This window comes from Pelophylax lessonae, assembly GCF_965119305.1.
Source record: "Pelophylax lessonae genome assembly, chromosome: 8".
NCBI classification, from domain to species: domain Eukaryota; kingdom Metazoa; phylum Chordata; class Amphibia; order Anura; family Ranidae; genus Pelophylax; species Pelophylax lessonae.
Window position 1 is genome coordinate 285,785,473 of NC_138775.1, and position 14,854 is coordinate 285,800,326.

At 44.6% G+C, this 14,854-nt stretch overlaps 1 protein-coding gene across 10 annotated transcripts in view; it reads left to right on the top strand.

The window, feature by feature from the left end:
* The window catches only part of DAB1 (DAB adaptor protein 1), a 1,145,503-nt gene that overhangs the window by 519,496 nt on the left and 611,153 nt on the right, over positions 1 to 14,854 (top strand). For 8 of the 10 annotated variants that reach the window (XM_082264815.1, XM_082264809.1, XM_082264812.1 and 5 more), the window contains exon 3: positions 13,046 to 13,117. The gene's annotated coding sequence lies outside the window, so the exon portion shown is untranslated. Of the gene's footprint in view, positions 1 to 13,045; positions 13,123 to 14,854 lie in introns of all 10 variants that reach the window. The other 2 variants (XM_082264811.1, XM_082264813.1) reach the window with 1 other exon arrangement.

Genomic DNA, 14,854 nt, shown 5'->3' on the forward strand with positions numbered 1-14,854 from the left:
GGCAGCTGGGGATCTATTGTCATTGGAGAGGATCTATTTTTGCCTGAGGGGGAGGTCTATTGTTGCTGTTGGAAATCTATTGTTGCTGTAGGTGGCTCTTCTGTTGCTGGGGGTCAGTTGTTGCTGGGAGGGATCTGGAGAGTCTATTGATGCTGGATGCGGTTGGGATCTGTTTTTGCTGCGTTTGGGGTCTATTGTTGCTGGATGGGGGGGTATTTTGTTGCAGGTGGTCCATTGTTGCCGGGGGAATCCATTGTTCCTGGCTGAAGGGGATCTATTTTACTGCTTTTCTTGTTATCGTTAACAAATTCCGTGCAAATTACTTTATACCACAAATGTTACTTGGTTCTATATTCTCTGAAAGGGGCAGTACTGGGAGGTGGGTGGGGTTTGGAACCATGGAACGATGCTCGAAGGTTGATAGGGGTGGAGACAAGGGGATACCCAGAAAGGAGGAGTTCCTCCACCTATTCTCTGAGAAAAAAAGCCCTGCCACCAAACTAAAAACAGTCAGACCCCATTCTTCAGGGGACCTGACAAGACAAGGTCTACCCCCAGCACCAGAATGGGCATCCCCATGGGAGGGTGTAGCTCAGACCCAGCAGGGGGCATGTTAGACCCTTGCAGAGAGACCTCTGCTTTCGCACAAAGAGCAAGGGTCTTCATGACTTTGCAGGCATTTTGTTGCACCTGAATTGTATTTAGCTGATTTAGACTATAATTGGGATTAGAGACAGACATACATCGTACAGTGCCCAAATAATAAGCAACCAATCATTTCAAGATGCATTTGCATGCTACTTGTGTAGATTAGATATAGGGACCCTGTTTCAACACTACCAGTATTCCTTCCAGGACTTCTAGAAACCCTGTTGTTACTTTCAATAAGGCTCATAGATTCCTTGCTGGGGCTTCCAGAATCCCTGTCAGAACTTCCAATGGTACTCATATGGCACTTTTCCACTGCAAGTACCGGCTCGGCTCTACTCGGCCCTGCTTGGCCCGGTTTGCTTTTCCACTGCTGGTACCGCATGGTACGGTGTTGGAACGGTTCGGTACGGTATGGTTTGCTTTTCCACTAAAGTCGTACTAAAGTTAAGTGGGTGGGATAACAACGGGGTGGGTGGGATTCTCTGACCAATCAGTGGCTAGTAGTGACTGCATGCAAAGGTTTGTGGGATATGGTACCGGGTATGGTACCTCTTGGAACCACAATCGAGGTGGGACTGTTTTTGAGAGCCATACCTTTCGGTTCCATGCAGTGGAAAAGCGACGCCGTACCGTACCGAACCGTTCCTACACCATACCATGCGGTACCAGCAGTGGAAAAGCACAAAAGCGAGCCGAACCATTCAGTTCCATGCAGTGGAAAAGCGCCAATAGAATCCCTATCGGGCTTCCAGAATACCAGTCAGAATTTTCAATGGTACTTGCAGAATCCCTGTCAATATTTCCAATAGTACATATGGAATCTCTGTCAGGACTTCCAGAATCCCCGTTATTACTTCCACTGGTACTTGTAGAATCCATGCCAATACTTTCAGTGGTACTTGTAGAATCTCTGCAGGGGTTTCCCTGCTATGACTTCCAATGGCACTGGGAGAATCCATGTTAGGACTTCCAGAGTTCTCTAAAATAATGCTGACGTGTCTTCTGACCAAAAGGGTATTTAGGCTCCAGCCTTTGAAGTGGCTGGTGCTGTATCTAAAACCAGCTACCCATCAGCAAGAGCTTTAATACTAAAGCATGTTACCTGTTCCTGATAAACCAGATTGTCCGACTATTCTCTCATCTTCTGCCTCTGCCTTCTTCATTGCCAATCAGAATGTCTGACTACCCTTTGTTGCTTGCCTCCTGCCAAGATCCTTTCCTGAACATAACTATTCTCTCGTCTCCAGCTCAGTTTTCCGCCTACCAGTGTTAATTTTGGCAGCAAATTTCAATTTAGTTTTAGTCTTAGTCTTAGGACTAAAATGGCATTTTAGTTTTAGTCCTATTTTAGTCTTCTGCAAGTGTTTTAGTTTTAGTCGTATTTAGTCGACTAAAACTCCAGTATATTTTAGTCGACTAAAACGCCCTACATTTTAGTCGACTAAAACTCATTTTAGTCATCTATAATCAAATGGGTGTAGTTCAATTGTAATTTGTAATGCATTATTTAAGCATTTCTCTACAATTTCCAAACTCATTATATACTACTGCTGGTCCTGGAGTGAAAAATCTAATATGTTATTATTTATGCTTTGAGCATGCACCAGTGTTAATTTTTGGCAGCAAATTTCGATTTAGTTTTAGTTATAGTCTTTTGACTAAAATGCCATTTTAGTTTTAGTCGTATTTTAGTCTTAAGACTAAAATGCCATTTTAGTTTTAGTCGTATTTTAGTCATCTGAATTGTGTTAGTCGACGAAAACGTTTTAGTTGGTTTTAGTCGACGAAATTAACACTGCCGCCTACGTGTTGCTGACCAGGACTGTCTGACTTTTCTCTGCTTGCAATCTGCTAAATCCCCTGTTTAATCCTGACCGCACTCTGGTCTCCTGTCTCTGTACTGTAGCCCTCCTGTATCTGCTACCCTCTGGTGGGGCAATCTTAGGGGCCCTAACCTGGTGCTGGTTATAGCGAAGAGTTCTGTAGACCAATAGGATTTCCGGCCCATCTCTACCATCAGGAACTCTATTGAAAACCAACTGGTACTTAGATTCTATGCTCTGGGAGAGCCCACGTCATCTGTCAGTGGGTATTCATTTGTTCCATTTGAGCAATCATTTGCTACTCAGGTAAGCTACTTAAAATCTCCTTTGTAGCTCCAGTCTAATGATGTATCTGCCAAGAAGTAGTTAAATCTGTCAGAGGCAAGGTTATGAATTTTTCCGCACATTTCGGAAACATGCTGAAATTATGGGTCTGCTTGTGGTGCCATTATTGTTATTGACACCTCAAGCATGGTTAGCAGACGCGCATTTTGCTGCTCAGCAAAACGAGCTACAAATGCACAACAATGTACAATGAAAAAACGCCCCACGGTCTGCGATCAAAAAGGTTCTGGAGCTACTTTGGGGCGTTTGTTACATGTAGGGCAGCCCATTCAAATGATACACCTTAATATATGTGAAGTGTATTCCCTAAAGAGCCGCTGGTGAATTTTGATCCTATTTCCCCCTAGAGCACTCACAGCCAGGCACACAGCATTTCCTGCAGTTTTCCACTGTCTCAAAAAAAAAATTTTGGGGGTTTCTTTTTGGGTCTTTATTGAGAACGATGAACTAGGATAGGGAGAGGGAGCATGGGATACCGGTTGAAAACTGTCGAACTAATTAACTTAATAAACCCTTGACTTTCTGGCTACACAGTACCAAAATGAAAGTCACAGAGGATTTCTATTTCTCCTTTCAGTGTCTAAAGCCTAGTACACACGCAACGAATTTCCGCCGACTGGTCGTCCATCTTTTGTCCAGAGTGGTGTCTGTTGGTTGGAATGTGCTCTAGACTGCACACAAATTTTGTCGTCGGACAGAATTATACTTCAGAAGTGATGTCATGTGTTGGATTGCTTTCTTTGTGTTCTTTCATCTCTGAGCATGCCCAGTCTTGCTCATAAGATTTTTCCCTCTCGAAATCTGTACTGACTGCACGAAAATCGGACATGTTTTGACGGTGGACAAAAAATTTTATAGCCTGCACACCAGAATTTTGTCGGCCGAAAAGTCGGAGTCAGTTGTCGAGAGCACCATACTAACAAGCCGAAAATCGGCAGATCGGTCGTCGGACGAAAATTCTCGGCCGAATTTCGACTCGTGTGTACGGGCCTTAAAAGCTACACACAGTCACTAACCCCTCAACAATGGCGTTGCTTACTCACTTCATCACAGGATCATTGGTTGCCTCCTGCCGATATTCACCAGGCTCTTCCTAGTGTGGGAGATGAAGACTCACATCAGCACAGGACAGCTGGACTCTTTCCCACCAAACTCCTCTTGGCTCTCTCCAGTGAGCTCCTCCAGACCCCGCTTGATCCCTGGACTCAAGCTTGTAAGTAGCCTCCCCAGCTAAGCCTAGCTAGAACTTTGGTGTTGGATTCTTCTAGACGTCTGTAACAAGGGTAGAGCCTTTGTACAGGGGTTTCCTCCAGCAGGACCTCTGCAGGACCCAGGAACTCTGCTACTGCTGCTCAGGCTTCAGGCTATTTATGAGCTCTCTCACCACCTTCTGGGCACACCTCCCCAAGGATTGGCTAAAGTGCAATAAATAGTCAGGCTCATTGTCCTGCTCTTTCTCCCACCATGGTTCTAGAATCCTCCAGCAGACAGGGAAAAAACAACAGAGCAGCAGCCTGGGAAACACTGAGCAGCCCTAAATAATCAACACCTTGCTCCTCTGATTACAGTGGAGTTAACTCTCAGGCTTCAGGCTATTTATGAGTTCTCTCACCACCTTCTGGGCGCACCTCCCCAGGGATTGGCTGAAGTGCCATAAACAGTCAGGCTCATTGTCCTGCTCTTCCTCCCACCATGGTTCTAGAATCCTCCAGCAGACAGGGAGAAAGCAACAGAGCAGCAGCCTGTGAAACACTGAGCAGCCCTAAATAATCAACCCTTGCTCCTCTGATTACAGTGGAGTTAACTCTCAGGCTTCAGGCTATTTATGAGCTCTCTCGCCACCTTCTGGGCGCACCTCCCCAGGGATTGGCTGAAGTGCCATAAATAGTCAGGCTCGTTGTCCTGCTCTTCTGCCCACCATGGTTCTAGAATCCTCCAGCAGACAGGGAGAAAGCAACAGAGCAGAAACCTGTGAAAAACTGAGCAGCCCTAAATAATCAACCCCTTGCTCCTCTGATTACAGTGGAGTTAACTCTCAGGCTTCAGGCTATTCATGAGCTCTCTCGCCACCTTCTGGGCACATCTCCCCAGGGATTGGCTGAAGTGCCATAAATAGTCAGGCTCATTGTCCTGCTCTTCCTCCCACCATGGTTCTAGAATCCTCCAGCAGACAGGGAGAAATCAACAGAGCAGCAGCCTGTGAAACACTGAACAGCCCTAAACAATCAACCACTTGCTCCTCTGATTACAGTGGAGTTAAGTCTACCTAGCAGCCTGCTCTAAACTAGGAGGGTGCTAAATGTGAAAAACACGCAAAAAAAAAAAAATTGTAAGCGGGAACGCTTGTCCCCGATACACCCAGGTGTGAATAGAGTTTAAAGGTTTGCATTTTGTATTTCAGCATTGGCATGTCATACCAAAATCTGCCAGAGGGGGCTTCATGAGCAAACCTCTATTTAGGTTTTAAGCTTTACTATTCATTAACGTAAAATGCAGAGAGGCTCCAGGGCATCAGCTAAGGCAGTTCAACTTGTAACGATCCAATCTTAAAGGTTAACACATTCCTAAAACTTCTGCCTGTCTCCAGTCTGATTATTTTAATCCCAGCGAAGTCTCTTCCCTTGACATGACGAATGAAGTGGATGTCTCCATTAATGGCGAAAGTAATGAACAATTTGTACAGCACAATTCTGCAAAGGGGCGAGCGAAGAGATAGGCAGACGGCAGGCAATTTAACTGTAATCTGTTAACTTTAAAGGTGAACAATGGCGTCAATGAGACTCCGGCTATGGCTTTGCTTAGGAAAATTTTTGCTTTTTTCTAAGGCTCCTCCATAATTCAGCCAGTCCTGTAAAAATGACTGGAATGATGCGTCTTGTCTGCTCGCGTCGTGACGTTTAGAGCCAATATCACTATTTAAGGAAAGCATTAGCCGTGCCGGCTGGCTCCGGAGGACGTCGGGCGGTTTTCATTAGCATTAACTGGGCTAATGTAATGTGACTGGAAGTTAATTCAATGTATGAATATTAGCTCCATCAGCCATGTAGTGCCTGCAGCTCTCGCATTAGTGACAGTAAAAACTATCGCGCAAAGTCCAAACGTCCAATCGGCTTAGCTCGTCGGCTCTGAGTTTGCCACAAACATTAGAGGATGTTTCTAGAAGCCTCGGAAAATGTCCCTAAATTTTGGCAAGGATGAAAAATGAAGAGAGCCCCAGGAAGGGGCTTCATAATGGCAATTTAATAGGAACTTTTAAAGGAAACGGTATCTCTCAACTGGAGACGATATCCAATGAAGGCCTTGCGGTCTATTAATATGTAAAATGACACTAATTCAATTATGCTCAATAGCTGGAGAGTAAAGCTGGCCATGGACCTTCCAATCTGATCAGAGGATCTCTGTACAATCTCCTTAGATTCAGAGGCGTAACTAGAACCTTTAGGGCCCCGGTGCAAGAAACCACGAGGGGCCCCCCCGGACCCCTGGCCGGGGCCCTTCCCTTCAAGCCTGGGGCTCTTCCCACTGATCCTGGGGCCCTTTACTCTCGTTGCGGGACCCTTTCACAAGTTCTGCAGTGGGCTCCTATCCTGCCATCTTGGGGCCTCCCCACGTTGGTGGAATGCCAGGTCCCGGTCGCAAGTGCGACCTTTGCGATCCTGGAAGTTCACCCACTGGTGTCAGTAGTTTTTATTTTTTGGTATTTTAATTGTATTATTTTTTATCATTTTATTTTATTTTTTTACAATGTCACTGACTATGACTCTGTCCATTCAGAAAAGGAAGGAGCTGGTAAATTACATATTTATGGACCCCTTCCTGGTTCTCTGTTGTGACACATCCCCTGCAGCAGCCGGCAGGAGAAGGAAGGGAGCACAGTAAGGGGGGGGGGGGCGGCCAGGGGAGCACACAGGGCCCCAGAGACAGCAGAACTAGATAGGAGTGGCGGGGGCCACATAAATTGGAACCAATTTCCTCCATTTTCCTCCTGCAGCTACAGGAGGAAAAAGGAGGACAGTGATTTCTCTACATGCTGCCCCCGCCCCCCCCCCTCCTATCCAGGTGTACAGGGGAGCCGCATAGGCCCCTGGAGTATGGGGCCCTGTTGCAATTGCAATTGCAACCCCTGTAGTTATGCCCCTGCTTAGATTAACCAACAGCCATGGAGTGCGAGAGACCACCTCATTGTACAGGAATTGAATGTGTTGTTTAGTTCGATCTTTGTGCTACATTGTTGTTTGTCAACCTAAAGTAGACTCTTCAATTTGAAACCTGAATAATACTTACACCCCTGCCGACCCCCAAATTCCCCCTTTCCCCCTTTCAACACAAATCCCCTCCCCCCAATCTCTTTGTGGTGCTCCCCCACCTCACATGACACCACAATGTCCCTCCTGCCCACCCCTTGTCCCGGCCCTGGGCACCATCAACTGGCAGCCTAAAGGAGTTGTAAAATAAGAAGCTTTTTTTATCTTAAGGCATTCTATGCATTAAGATAAGAAACCTTCTGTGTGTAGCAGCCTTCCCAGCCCCCCTCATACTATTGAGCCCCATCTCTGTCAAGTGATGCCCACGAGTCCCTTGACAGTCTGGGACTCTCCCTCCTAATTGCCTGAGACACAGCAGTGGCACCATTGCTCCAGAGGCTTTCAAAGTCAGTTATTTAATCAGGAGAGAGAGGGGGTGGCGCCAAACCACAGCTCTGTGTCTGAATGGACACACGGAGCTGCAGCTTGGCTTGGGTGTCCCCATAGCAAGCTTCTTGGTGTAGGGGTATTCGAGAGGAGGGAGGGGCTAGGAGCAGCAGGGACCCGAGAAGAGGAGGATCCGGGCTGCTCTATGCAAAATAAAAATAAAAAAACAAGACTTTACAATCACTTTATCTCTTCAATACAGAGATTTCTCCCGCAGTACTTTTTCCTGCCACTAGATGTCATTCTGATAGTCAGCAGCATCATTCAACCCAATAATATGAAGACACTGCTCCAGGTTGGCCCACCTCTGTGCTAGCCCCCCTATTCCATACAAAGAGGCGCTGGTCTGGTTCCCAACTGCTAAATACAATGACATGGAAAAGTGGATGACCGCACTCAAATGTATGAAAATTTCAAGCAAGTTTATTGATAATCTGTCAATACAAATACATCACAGCTTCTACAGGCAAGGAACAGGATTGACGCGTTTCACACTTTATGCGCTTAATCATAACAAATACATTAATAGATTGTGCTTGTAGCCACTTATTGAGTTTCGCTGTGCAGAATCTAATAGTGTTTAGTATTTAAGTGAGTGGATTAGGGTGGGTGGAGAAACAGAAAGCATACCTAGCAAACTAGCTATATACAATATATAGAAATAGGGAACGTAGCAAAGCTGGGTAAAACTGGAAGTGCAGGGAATATATAGTAAGGGGGAACCAAAACTGGGATCAGGAACAAGGGTAGATAGCAAGCAGCAGGGTTCAGGGTATAGGTACAAGGTAAAGGGCATGATTAATTGGAGGAATAGCATAAATGATAAACAGTTGGCAGTATCTGTCAGCAAAGCCCAACACTGGCATGAGAAGCACTAGTAGAGGAAGAACTAAATACTCTCCCAGGAGCCAGAAGTTATTGGTCTCCACCTGATGCTGGCTGCTGGGAGGGTATTTAGTTCCTCCCACACCAGAATTACAACACCCCCCCACTCTGGAAAGTACAGTGCCACCAGCAGGTGTCAAGGCCCTGATAGCCATTTCATGAAAATACCCCATTATGGCACCTTGATGGAGCTGATGATCATAGGAGATAAACACATTAGGCAAAATACAGGATTATTTGTAAAAGCTGAGTGAAGACTTGGAACATTTGCACAGCAATTTTTTTTAATGAATAGACCCTTGGTATCCTTTGTGTATTTCTTCTAGATCTGTGCAGTAATCCAGTTTGAGACATCCTGTAATAAAGGTCATTCGCTGTTGCTCCCTCTCCTTGTGCAGGGGGACTGGACTTGTCTCTGCCCCCTCCTGTAGTTTTCTGCAGCAAACCTATAGTGTGTGGAGCCTGCTGGGTCCCTCCTACAGTTCTGCTCTTCTTGTGCAGGGCGACTGGTCTTGTCTCTGCCCCCTCCTGTAGTTTTGTGCAGCAAACCTGTAGTGTGTGGGGCCTGCTGGGTCCCTCCTACAGTTCTGCTCTTCTTTTGCCGGGTGACTGGTCTTGCCTCCCCCCTCTGCAGTTATATGTAGTGGGTGGAGCCTGCTAGGTCCCTTCCACAGCTCTGCCCCCCTTGTGCAGGGTATCCTCTCTTTCCTCCGCCACCTCCTGTCCTTTTCAGCAGTAAACCTGTAGTGGGTGGGCCTGCTGGGTCCCTCTCACAGCTCTGCTTTTCTTGTGCAGGGTGCCTGGTCTTGCCTCCCCCCTCCTGTAATTAAATGTAGTGGTTGGAGCCAGATGGGTCCCTCCCACAGCTCTGCTCTCCTTGTGCAGGCTAACTGGCATTGTCTCTGCCCCCTCCTGTAGTTTTCTGCAGGAAAACTGTAGTAGGTGGGGCTTGCTGGGTCCCTCCCACGGCTCTGCTCTTCTTCTGCTGGGTGCTTGGTCTTGCCTCCCTCCTCCTGTAATTATATGTAGTGGGTGGAACCTGCTGGGTCCCTCCCACAGCTCCTCTCTCCTAGTGCAGGCTAACTGGCATTGTCTCCACCCCCTCCTGTAGTTTTCTACAGGAAACCTGTAGTGGATGGGGCCTGCTGGGTCCCTCCCACGGCTCTGCTTCTCTTGTGAAGGGTGACTGGTCTTGTCTACCCCCCTGTAGTTCTATGTAGTGGTTGCAGCCTACTGGATCCCTCCCACAGCTCTGCTCTCCTTGTGCGGGTATCCAGTCTTGCCTCCGCCCCCTCCTGTAGTTTTCTGCAGGAAACCTGTAGTGGTTGGAGCCTACTGGTTCCCTCCCACGGCTCTGCTCTCATGTCTCCGCTCCCTCCTGTAGATTTCTGTAGTGGGTGGAGCCTGCTGGGCCCCTCCCATAGCTCTGCTTGCTGCACAGGCTATGCACAGCACAGTGATGATGTCACTGCAACTTTCACAAGGTAAAAAAGAAAATTAAAAAGGCATTTGATGCACACAAAGTGGATTTAAATCCTTTGTGGCTATTGTATTGAGAAATATATTTAAACGATAAGTTGATGTGCCCAGAGTTCAGCTTTAAATAATTCTTTAGTGTTTGATTTTACTGATGTAGAGTGGGAAAGTGTGACCTAACTCCTCCAACTTCTTCTCTAAAACTTTTAGGTCCATCTTCTTTTTTTAAATTTTTTTTTTAAGCAAATTAAAACATCTTGTTACCGGGTCGCTGAATGGAACGATGAATGATTTAAGGTCTGCACATCCTTTTTATCTGATCCGTCCTTCAAGCCTTCTAATCCTGAACATGTTCAGCATTGACAGATCACTTTTCATCCGGCCTCAACGCTACAGAGGGAAATTTAGGATTTCTGAGAAAAAAAAAAGTGATAAAATGAATTATGGGATTGCAATCCATCTAATTACCCTTTATTCCAACTCTACCATTCATCTTTTACTTCTCTTACAACCAAATCCTTCTTTTACGAGGTTCAGGAAGTAGCAGAACATAATTTTTCATTTTATTATCTGTCCTGAGCTGAGGATGTTCTCTCTTCAGATGATTTAAAAGACCTTTAAAGAAACAGAGTGGATAACTTTTGCTTAAAATGTCCGAGTGCTGAAAAACTTTTTGTGATTGAAATTCAAATTCAGTGAGATGTTTTGTTCTCTGGTTTCTATAAGGAGCTCTGCCAATGGAAATGGGGTCCCTGAGTTGGGTTGCTGCCTAATGGAAGGAGTTTATCCATGTCAGGACTTCTATAGAGACCCTTTGGCAGGAAGTTGATATTGTCTACAATGCTACATTGAACAGCCCAAATATATGAGTGTGGTTGTGGTCATTTATTCTGACTTTTCTACGTCCAAACTTAATTTCATGCAAAAAATGTTGGTGCATGCATGTCACTTCCTTCTTGAGATAGGAGGAGGTGGGAATGGACAGTGGTCTGCTAGTTATACCATCTACACTATATTATCAAAAGTATCGGGACGCCTGCCTTTACACGCACATGAACTTTAATGGTATCCCAGTCTTAGTCCGTAGGGTTCAATATTAAGTTGGCCCACCTTTTTAAGCTATAACAGCTTCAACTCTTCTGGGAAGGCTGTCAACAAGGTTTAGGAGTGTGTCTATGGGAATGTTTGACCATTCTTCCAGAAGCGCATTTGTGGGGTCAGGCACTGATGTGACCGAGAAGGCCTGGCTCACAGTCTCCGCTCTAATTCATCCCAAAGGTATTCTATCGGGTTGAGGTCAGGACTCTGTGCAGGCCAGTCAACTTCCTCCACCCCAAACTCGCTGATCCATGTCTTTATGGACCTTGCTTTGTGCACTGGTGCGTTGTCATTTTGGAACAGGAAGGGGCCATACCCAAACTGTTTCCACAAGTTGGGATGATGATATTGTCCAAAATGTCTTGGTATGCTGATGACTTAAGAGTTCCCTTCACTGGAACTAAGGGGCCAAGCCCAACCCCTGAAAAACAACCCCACACCATAATCCCCCCTCCTCCAAATGATTTGGATCAGTGCACAAAACAAGGTCCATTAAGACATGGATGAGGGAATTTGGGGTGGAGGAACATGACTGACCTGCACAGAGTCCTGACCTCAGCCCGATAGAACACCGTTGGGATGAATTCGAGAATTAGAGCGGAAACTGCAAGCCAGGCCTTCTTGTCCAACATCAGTGCCTGACCTCACAAATGTGCTTCTGGAAGAATGGTTAATCATTCCTATAGATACACTCCTACTCCGGACTAAGACTGGGATGCCATTAAAGTTCATGTGTGTGGCAGGTGTCCCAATACTTTTGATATTATGGTCTATCTCTCTCTTCCGAGTCACCAATTGTCTCCCTCCTCTACCCACCTCCCCCTCCAAGTGTGGTTCTCTGCAGCCAGAAATAATACATCTCCTCAGCAACAATAGATCCCCCCAGCAACAATAGCTCCCCAGCACCAATAGACACCTCATCAACAATAGACCCCCCAGCAACAATATATCCCCCCAAGCAACAATAGATCCCCCTCCCCAAACAACAAAAGATCCCCCTCCCCGAGCAACAATAGACCCCCCCCCAAAAAAAAACCCTACCAACAATAGACTCCCTCTACAACTAAATACCCCCAACAACAGTAGATCCCCCTATTAACAACAGATCCTCCACCAAGAACAATAGATCTCCCTCCCCCCAGCAACAATAGACCACCCAGCAACAATGGACTCCACCCCACAACTAAATACCCCCAACAACAATAGATCCCCCAGCAACAACAGATCCTCCCCATCGTCAATAGATCCCCTTTCCCCCAGTAACAATAGACCCCTCTCTCAACAGTAGATGCAACATAAGCTCCAGAGCATATATAGATTCCCCACCTGCAACAGTAAACCTCTCCACCATCAAATGATCCCTCCAGCGACAATAGATAACCCAGCAGCCGGCATCAATAGACTTTCCAGCACCACATTGAGTGTTGGAGGTGCTGGAACTGTGTTCCCCCATGTTCCTGCTGAAAAAAACTATATATATATATATATATATATATATATATATATATATATATATATATATATATAGATCAATATATCTATATATATATATATATATATATATATATATCTATATATACCAAAGCTAAGTTTACTATCTATCTATCTATCTATCTATCTATCTATCTATCTATCTATCTATCTATCTATCTATCTATCTATCTCTCCCCTTCCTCTGCAATGTTGGCTCATACTTTAAAGCTGAAATGTATTCTGCTTATGATTTTTATTCCCTGACCCCCCCCCCCTTCCCTTGGCTCATCAATATGCTAATATTTTAATAAACTAACCTTTCTGTTTTTTTTTTTTACCTACCTTATTTTAGACTGTGGTGTCATCACTGGGTCTCTGTGCTTCTTAATACGAAAAAAGAAGATAATATTAATAATACCAATGGTGTTTTAGTGTCAATGTTTATTATTTATTGTATTATTGCTAGTATTGGTAGCACTATCATTATGGTTGGGCTCATTGTTTGTATTTGCACTGCTTTTAATAAAAGTATAGATACTAGTATAGCACATATAATGGTTGGTACACTCTTAATTATGAATTCCCATCTATGTTTTCTTGTAGCACTGGGAGAGTCATGGTGTTGCTGATTTGGATTTAATCTTCTGCTGAGAAGACATGCGTACCCTTCCCCAGGTATTGTTTTTTTTTTAATGTGTTTTCAATAATGACTGAAAGCTAAAAACATATGATCTGTGTAAAAACGGTATGATTTGCAAAGCCTTTGCAATGTCCCTGTCATAAAATCGATAAAAGAAGGCAGCAAATAATCACCTTTCCCAGTGCCGCCAAACCCAGCTTTGTTCCATGAAGTCTGTAAGGAAATCAATGCTTCCAGATGTGTCAATATCCTGGGTACTGCTGACCTCCACATCACCACTTTCTCATTCAGTGTCATGAGGTCGGGGGGAACCACTGAAAGCTGCTGTGAACCATAAATTTCAACGCAGGGATCCTATCCAAAGTCCTTGCAAAAACCAGCACTTCTCGGAGTGTCAATCTATTGGGTTCTCACTGAGTCTTTCTGCTGACCTCCACATTTCTACTCTCCTGCAAGTGATGTGAGGTTAGAGGGAGGAACCACCAAGAGCCACAGACCACCACAGAAATCAACATGGAGATCTTCCCTAAAGCTTTTGTAGTAACTGACTCGCATACCTGCCAACTGTCCCGTTTTTCCTGGGACAATCCCGGCAAATAGGAGCCTGTCCCGGGTATTTTACAGTGTCCCTGTTAATCAGGGACAATGTAAATCACAAAAAAAAAAAAAAAAATTTTTTTTTTTAATTTTGTGCCACACAGTGTCGCTCTCACCCCAGCTAGGAGTTGTAGTTCTGGCAGCAGGTTGTCTCTCTCTGTGCCCGCTCACTCTTCCCACCTGTCGCAAATTTAATGTGTCACCGAAGGCAGGGTGTCAGCATGGTGCACTTTCCAAAATCCGCCAGCAGGGGGAGGCAGAGCACCTTCCGACAAGCTGGAGGCCTCACACTCCATTAATTACTACTATCAATAATGTTTTTTTATAGATATAATTTATACACCTGTTAATTGATACATATATATATATATATATATATATATATACATATATATATATATATATATAGTTTTCTAGCTCTAGATAAATGTGTGTACATATCTGTGTATGTGTATGTGTGTGCATATATATTATATATATGTATATTGCTCAAAAAAATGAAAACAGACCTCAATCCTCAATGGGAAAAATCTCATGCTGGATATCTATACTGGTATGGACTTGGTATGTGTTAGGATAATATGGACTGGGTAATGTGTTAGGATCTATACTGGTATGGACTATACTGGAATGGACTCTGTAATGTGTTAGGATGGTATGGACTGGGTAATGTGTTAGGATCTATACTGGTATGGACTGGGGAATGTGTTAGGATCTATACTGGTATGGACTGGGTAATATGTTGGGATCTGTACTGGTATGGACTGGGTAATGTGTTAGAATCTATACTGGTATGGACTGGGTAATGTGTTAGGATCTGTACTGGTATGGACTGGGTAATGTGTTAGAATCTATACTGGTATGGACTGGGTAATGTGTTAGGATCTATACTGGTATGGACTGGGTAATGTGTTAGGATCTATACTGGTATGGACTGGCAATGTGTTAGAAAGGAAAGGATGCTACATTGTTTTATGTAAATGAAAATTATCACCCTACAGAGGGCTGAATTCAAAGACAGGTGAATAAAGTGTGAAATGTGCTCAGGTGTGACCATACAAAAAATGGAATATGTAAATATAAATAAAGTATTAGGTGTAAATAAGTACAATAAAACCTAATTATACCAGATAGTATAATCATACTTATTTACACCATGCACTTTATTTATATTT